Raw genomic sequence first — 5,566 nt, 5'->3', positions numbered from 1 at the left:
CTGATGGGGGTTAGGAGGAGAGAAGCAAAAAGAAAGCTGATTTATTTTTTAAAATCTACAAACTAAGGAAGTGATAATTACTCAGCTTTGAAGTGAATCATAAAAAAGTTCCCTCTGGCTATTTTATGGCTGTACATTCAAAAATCAAAGAGATGTACTATAGAAATAATACATAATTTATATTTCTAAAATGTGTAAAATCAAGTTCTTAAAAGCAAAGGCAATAACCTCTACTGAAATAATAAATCAAGGCAATTATCACCAATGGCTACTAAATCATTAGGTAAAACACTGAATAAAAAAAAAGTGGGTGAAGGGAAACTAGCTTCATCAGACACAGCAAAATCTCACTCTAATAAAATAAATGTGGGGGACTTTCCTGGTGGTGCAGTGGTTAAGAATCCGCCTGCCAATGCGGGGGACATGGGTTCGATCCTTGGTCCGGGAAGATCCCACATGCCACGGAGCAACTAAGCCCGTGCACAACAGCTGAGCCTGCACTCTAGAGTCCCAAAGCCACAACTACTGAGCCCACATGCCACAACTACTGAAGCCCGCGCGCCTGGAGCCCGTCCTCCGAAACAAGAGAAGCCACCGTAATGAGAAGCCCACGCACCAGAACAAAGAGTAGCCCCCGCTCGCAGCAACTAGAGAAAGCCTGCGCACAGCAATAAAGACCCAATGCAGCCAAAACTAAATAAATAATTAAATAAATAAGATTAAAAAATAAAATAAATGTGGTATTGGTGTAGGGACAGACTATTAGTGAAACAGAAATAAAGATCTCAATTTGTAGGTTTTTAAAGCAGGACAAAAGCATTAATTAATTAATTCAATGGGGGAAAAGATGGATTCTTAAACAAATGACACAGGCACAATTGGCCAACCATCTGGAAGGAAATAAAAATGGCACCCCATCTTATACCACATTCCAGATAGACCAAAGCCTTAAGTGAAAAGCAAACAAACAAAAACTAAAATTTTCATTAAAAAGTTAGTTTCTAGGGCTTCCCTGGTGGCGCAGTGGTTGAGAGTCCACCTGCCGATGCAGGGGACATGGGTTCGTGCCCTGGTCCGGGAAGATCCCACATGCTGCGGAGCGGCTGGGCCCGTGAGCCATGGCCGCTGAGCCTGCGTGGTCGGAGCCTGTGCTCTGCAAGGGGAGAGGCCACAACAGTGAGAGGCCCGCGTACCGTGCAAAAAAAAAAAAAAAAAAAGTTAGTTTCTATATACCTAGAAATTAGTGGTTGGGTAGCCATCATCATCAGTTCTGAAAAACTGAAAGGTATTACAAATAAATGTAGTTGACTATACATATATTTTTTAAAATGTAAAATAATTCATAATAAAGTCAAGAGAATGAAAAAAAAGTTGATGGAGAACTTTTTTATGACTGATCAAATTGATAATTGCCTAAACCCACTGATCAATATTAATGTCACTTAAAAGGGGGACAGCTAGACATTATGTATCTTTTGATGTGATGCAAAAGGAAGTACACAGTAACCCTCATGAAAATTCCTTGCAAAAATTAAAAACTGAATCTAAATATAATCATGCCTCTGGATCTCATTACCAGTTTATATAGGAAATATGAAGTAAAAATGAGAATACATTAAACGACACCATGAGGACGCAATCAGCCAAATCCAGATTTGAGAATTCCTACAGAACAAATGATCCAATCCAAATGGAGGGAAAAAAAAAGTGTAGGGGAGAGGGCCCTATTATAGACTAATTAACTTAAAAGACAATTAACCAAAGCAATGTCTGGACCTTGTTTGGGCCCCAATCCAAATAAGCCAACTTAAAGAAGACATTTCTGAGATAACAGGAGAAATTTAGGCATGGACTGAGTATGAGGTAATATTTAAATTTTATTATCAATTTTGTTAAATATTATGATGGACTTATGATTATATTAAAGTAAAAAAGTCCTTATCTATATTTAGGAGTGAAATGATGCTATGCTAGAATTTGCTTTAAAATATCCCAGACAGAAGGCAGAGGCAAGGCACTGAAGGAAAGATGGAAGACTACCAGGCTACCAAGGAGACTGCTTTTGTTGTTGATGAAGTGAGCAACATTGTAAAAGAGGCCATAGAAAGAGCCATTGGTGGCAATGCCTATCAGCACAGCAAAGTGAATCAGTGGACCACAAACATAGTGGAGCAAACCCTAAGCCAACTCACCAAGCTGGGGAAACCATTTAAATACATTGTGACCCGTGTAATCATGCAGAAGAACAGAGCGGGATTACACATGGCAAGTTCCTGCTTCTGGGACAGCTCTACTGATGGGAGCTGCACTGTGCGATGGGAGAACAAGACCATGTACTACATTGTCAGCGCCTTCGGGCTGTCCTTTTTTTTTTTTTTTTTTTTTTTTTTGCGGTACGTGGGCCTCTCACTGTTGTGGCCTCTCCCGTTGCAGAGCACAGGCTCCGGACGCGCAGGCTCAGAGGCCATGGCTCACGGACCCAGCCACTCCGCGGCATGTGGGATCTTCCCGGACCGGGGCACGAACCCGTGTCCCCTGCAACGGCAGGCGGACTCTCAACCACTGCGCCACCAGGGAAGCCCCAGGCTGTCCATTTGACCACCTCGTCCAGCCTGTGATTTTCTCCTTTTGTCCCAACGTTTCTCTACCATCTTCTAACCACCAGCCATCTAGTCAGTGATCACCTGTCTCACTCTCTTTAAGTGTGTTTTTGTGGCACTCTCAAAATGCAGAGAAAAAAACCAAATAACCACACTGTTCTGTGACCTGCACATCCTAAGTCAGAGGAATCATCACTGAAGGTAGTCAGGAGCCTGTCCTGACACTTGTCTTAACTTTGAATGTTTCTTTTCAAAGGTGCTAAAAGTCTAAATCTGCTAAGTGTGAAATTTTCTCTAATCTGAAATGATTCAAACACACTAATTTTCCATACTTTGTACTTTTGTTAGAATAATACATTATTCTAATTAAAAATATATATATATCCCAGACATTCTTTCCCCCAAGAGTGTGTGTGTGTATGTGTGTGTGTATGTAGTGGGGGGAATAGATAAGAAAATATTAGCAAAATACTGATAAATGTTGAAGCTGGGTGATGAGTACTTGGAATTTCATTGTACTAAGTCTCCCTACTTTTGTATATGTTTGAAAATTTCCATGAAAAAAAGTTTTTAAAAGATAGGAAAAAAGAGAATTTGTAAAGGAGCATTAAATAATCATGTTTCAAGATATTTGAGAACTTAAGCCAATAGTCATATTGCTATCTGTAGAAATCTAGCTCAATAAATGTTTACTTTCTATGTGTCATTTTTAAGTGCCCTTAAGAAAAACACAGTTTAGCATGGGAAACACATGCAAATAAAAATTACAATAGAATATGGTAAGATGTAATAATAGATTTATAAAGTATAGCAGAAATACTAAGGGACGGAGTGATTCACTCTACAGGAGAAGGAGACTAGGGCAAAGAAGTCTTCTTAGAGGAGGTGGTAGAGACTGGATTCTGAAGGAAGAATACAAGTTTACCAGGAAGACAAGCAGAGGGGAAAATATTTTCAGCAGAGAGAACATGTGGGAAAACATGGACAAATGGTAAAAATAAGAAGTGTTTGGAGAATTACAGATCGGCCAGATGGACTCCAGTAAGAAGAGTTTGAAAATTATCGAAAGTTCTAAATACTAGTGTTACAAAGATTTAGAGAGGGCCATTCATTTGAAGATTGAAGGAGAACTTAGATTAAACATGAATGCTTCCTGTGAGGTAAAGACATCAAATTGTTAACTGTGGTGATCTCTGAGTGGAAGGATTAAGGACATTTCTGTTTCTCTATATTTGCCAGGTTTTAAAAAATGACTGTGTATTTATAAAATAATTTCCCCACTCTTTTCATATCTATAGATAAAATACCCAATTCTTTGGAATTAAACTTATTTATCTCTAAGGATTCAGAGAACTTCAAATTTTTAAAGTATGTTATATGTAAAAAATTTTAAATCCATTTACTTAAAAGCACTTATTTTAATTTGAAGGATCTAATAAATGATGGGAAAGCACTCAGCATGTAACTGATCTGAATTCCTTGCATATAATCTGAAGGAAACTCATGATAAAAATATTAAACACATTAATGCTTATGTACCTTTTATCCAGTAAGTACTGCTTCAATTTCGTTTGCTGATTAGTTTTGCCATTCAAGAAACTCAGAACATTTTTCAATTAAAGAAAAATAAAACCTAAGATTTGTGATAGGTTACACTAATCCCCATTTCTTTTAAAACATGTTATTTATTACTGCAAATTAGAAAGGTGGTTTCACTGGGTAGATAAAAGTTACCATACTTAAGACTTGAGAGGCTCTCTCGACCTATCTTCTTTGAAATCAAATGTGATATTTTTGTGTGAATATTTTCAGTTCCACAAAGAAAGATCCTGTAAGATGTTCCAGTCGTCAATTCTCACTTAAAAACTACCAACCATGTTTGTTGATACTTAAGTGAAATACTGAAAGAAAATTAATTGAAATGATAAAACTAAAAAATGAAAACATTTATATTTTGGAAATACTGCCACTTTTCATGCACATATAAAATTCACAGGGAATCAACTAGGCGCCAATAAAAAATAAATTTTTTTTAAATTCATAGGGAATTTAACATTTATAGTTATGTTGTCATTTTGCTGAAAATTTTAATGTAAATGAAATATGAGAAAAGTCATAAAAGGACCTTATGTGAGTCAAGTGAGGCTTACTTTTACTTTGTTGGTGCCTCAACCTACAGAAACAACTCTTGGTTCATTTCGAGATTAAAGCAAACTTCAAAGAGAACTATTCATCATGAAACAAGTAATATTCACTCTGGTTCCACCTCTATTTATTTTCAGATTACTGTTTCTCATCTGTACAACGAGTAAGTGCCAAGTGCAGAAAATACAGCAGTTAAGATTTTTCAAAGTTTCTGTAGAGAGGATACCTGGGTTTGGTAGCTGCCAACTGACCCCAAACTGCTTTACATGCATGTCACTTGAAATGTAAATATTAGCCCTAGTAGCAACTCAAAGCACTATAGATTCATCACCCTACTGTTCCTTTATTATCTGTCATACTAAATAATCTTATGTATTTTCCCTTATCAAAGTAATATAAACCACATTAAAAAAGTAAAATATAGGGAATTCCCTGGTAGTCCACTGGTTAGGACTCTGTGCTTCCACTGCAGGGGGCACGGGTTCATCCCTGGTCAGGGAACTAAGATCCTGCATGCCGCGTGGTATAGTCCCCACCAAAGAAGTAAAACAGAAAAACAAACTATTCTATCATGTTAATATAGCCACTTCTAGCATTACTTCAATTCACTTTAAGTGTGATTGGTCTTTTTTATTTTATTCAACACATCATAAGCATTTTTCTATATTAATACTGTCTTTGTAGCCATCATTTAAATGGCTGAATAAGATTTTATTAAGTGGCTTGGCCATAATTAATTATATCTCTATCTTAGATGGTTATGTATTTTAAACCATTATAAACTATGCTATAATTACCATATTTAGCATCTTGCTTTTCCT

General features: G+C 36.9%; 1 protein-coding gene and 1 pseudogene across 5 annotated transcripts in view; one reads left to right on the top strand and one right to left on the bottom strand.

Moving 5' to 3' along the window:
- Nucleotides 1–5,566, bottom strand: part of TAOK1 (TAO kinase 1) — a 149,543-nt gene that overhangs the window by 9,385 nt on the left and 134,592 nt on the right. The gene's annotated exons all lie outside the window — the stretch shown is intronic.
- Nucleotides 1,960–2,381, top strand: LOC105747872 (dynein light chain Tctex-type 1-like; annotated as a pseudogene).

This window comes from Orcinus orca, chromosome 19 (genome assembly GCF_937001465.1).
Source record: "Orcinus orca chromosome 19, mOrcOrc1.1, whole genome shotgun sequence".
In the NCBI taxonomy this organism is placed as follows: domain Eukaryota; kingdom Metazoa; phylum Chordata; class Mammalia; order Artiodactyla; family Delphinidae; genus Orcinus; species Orcinus orca.
The sequence above is the reverse complement of the archived record's forward strand: the minus strand, read 5'-3'. Positions and strand labels throughout refer to the sequence as shown.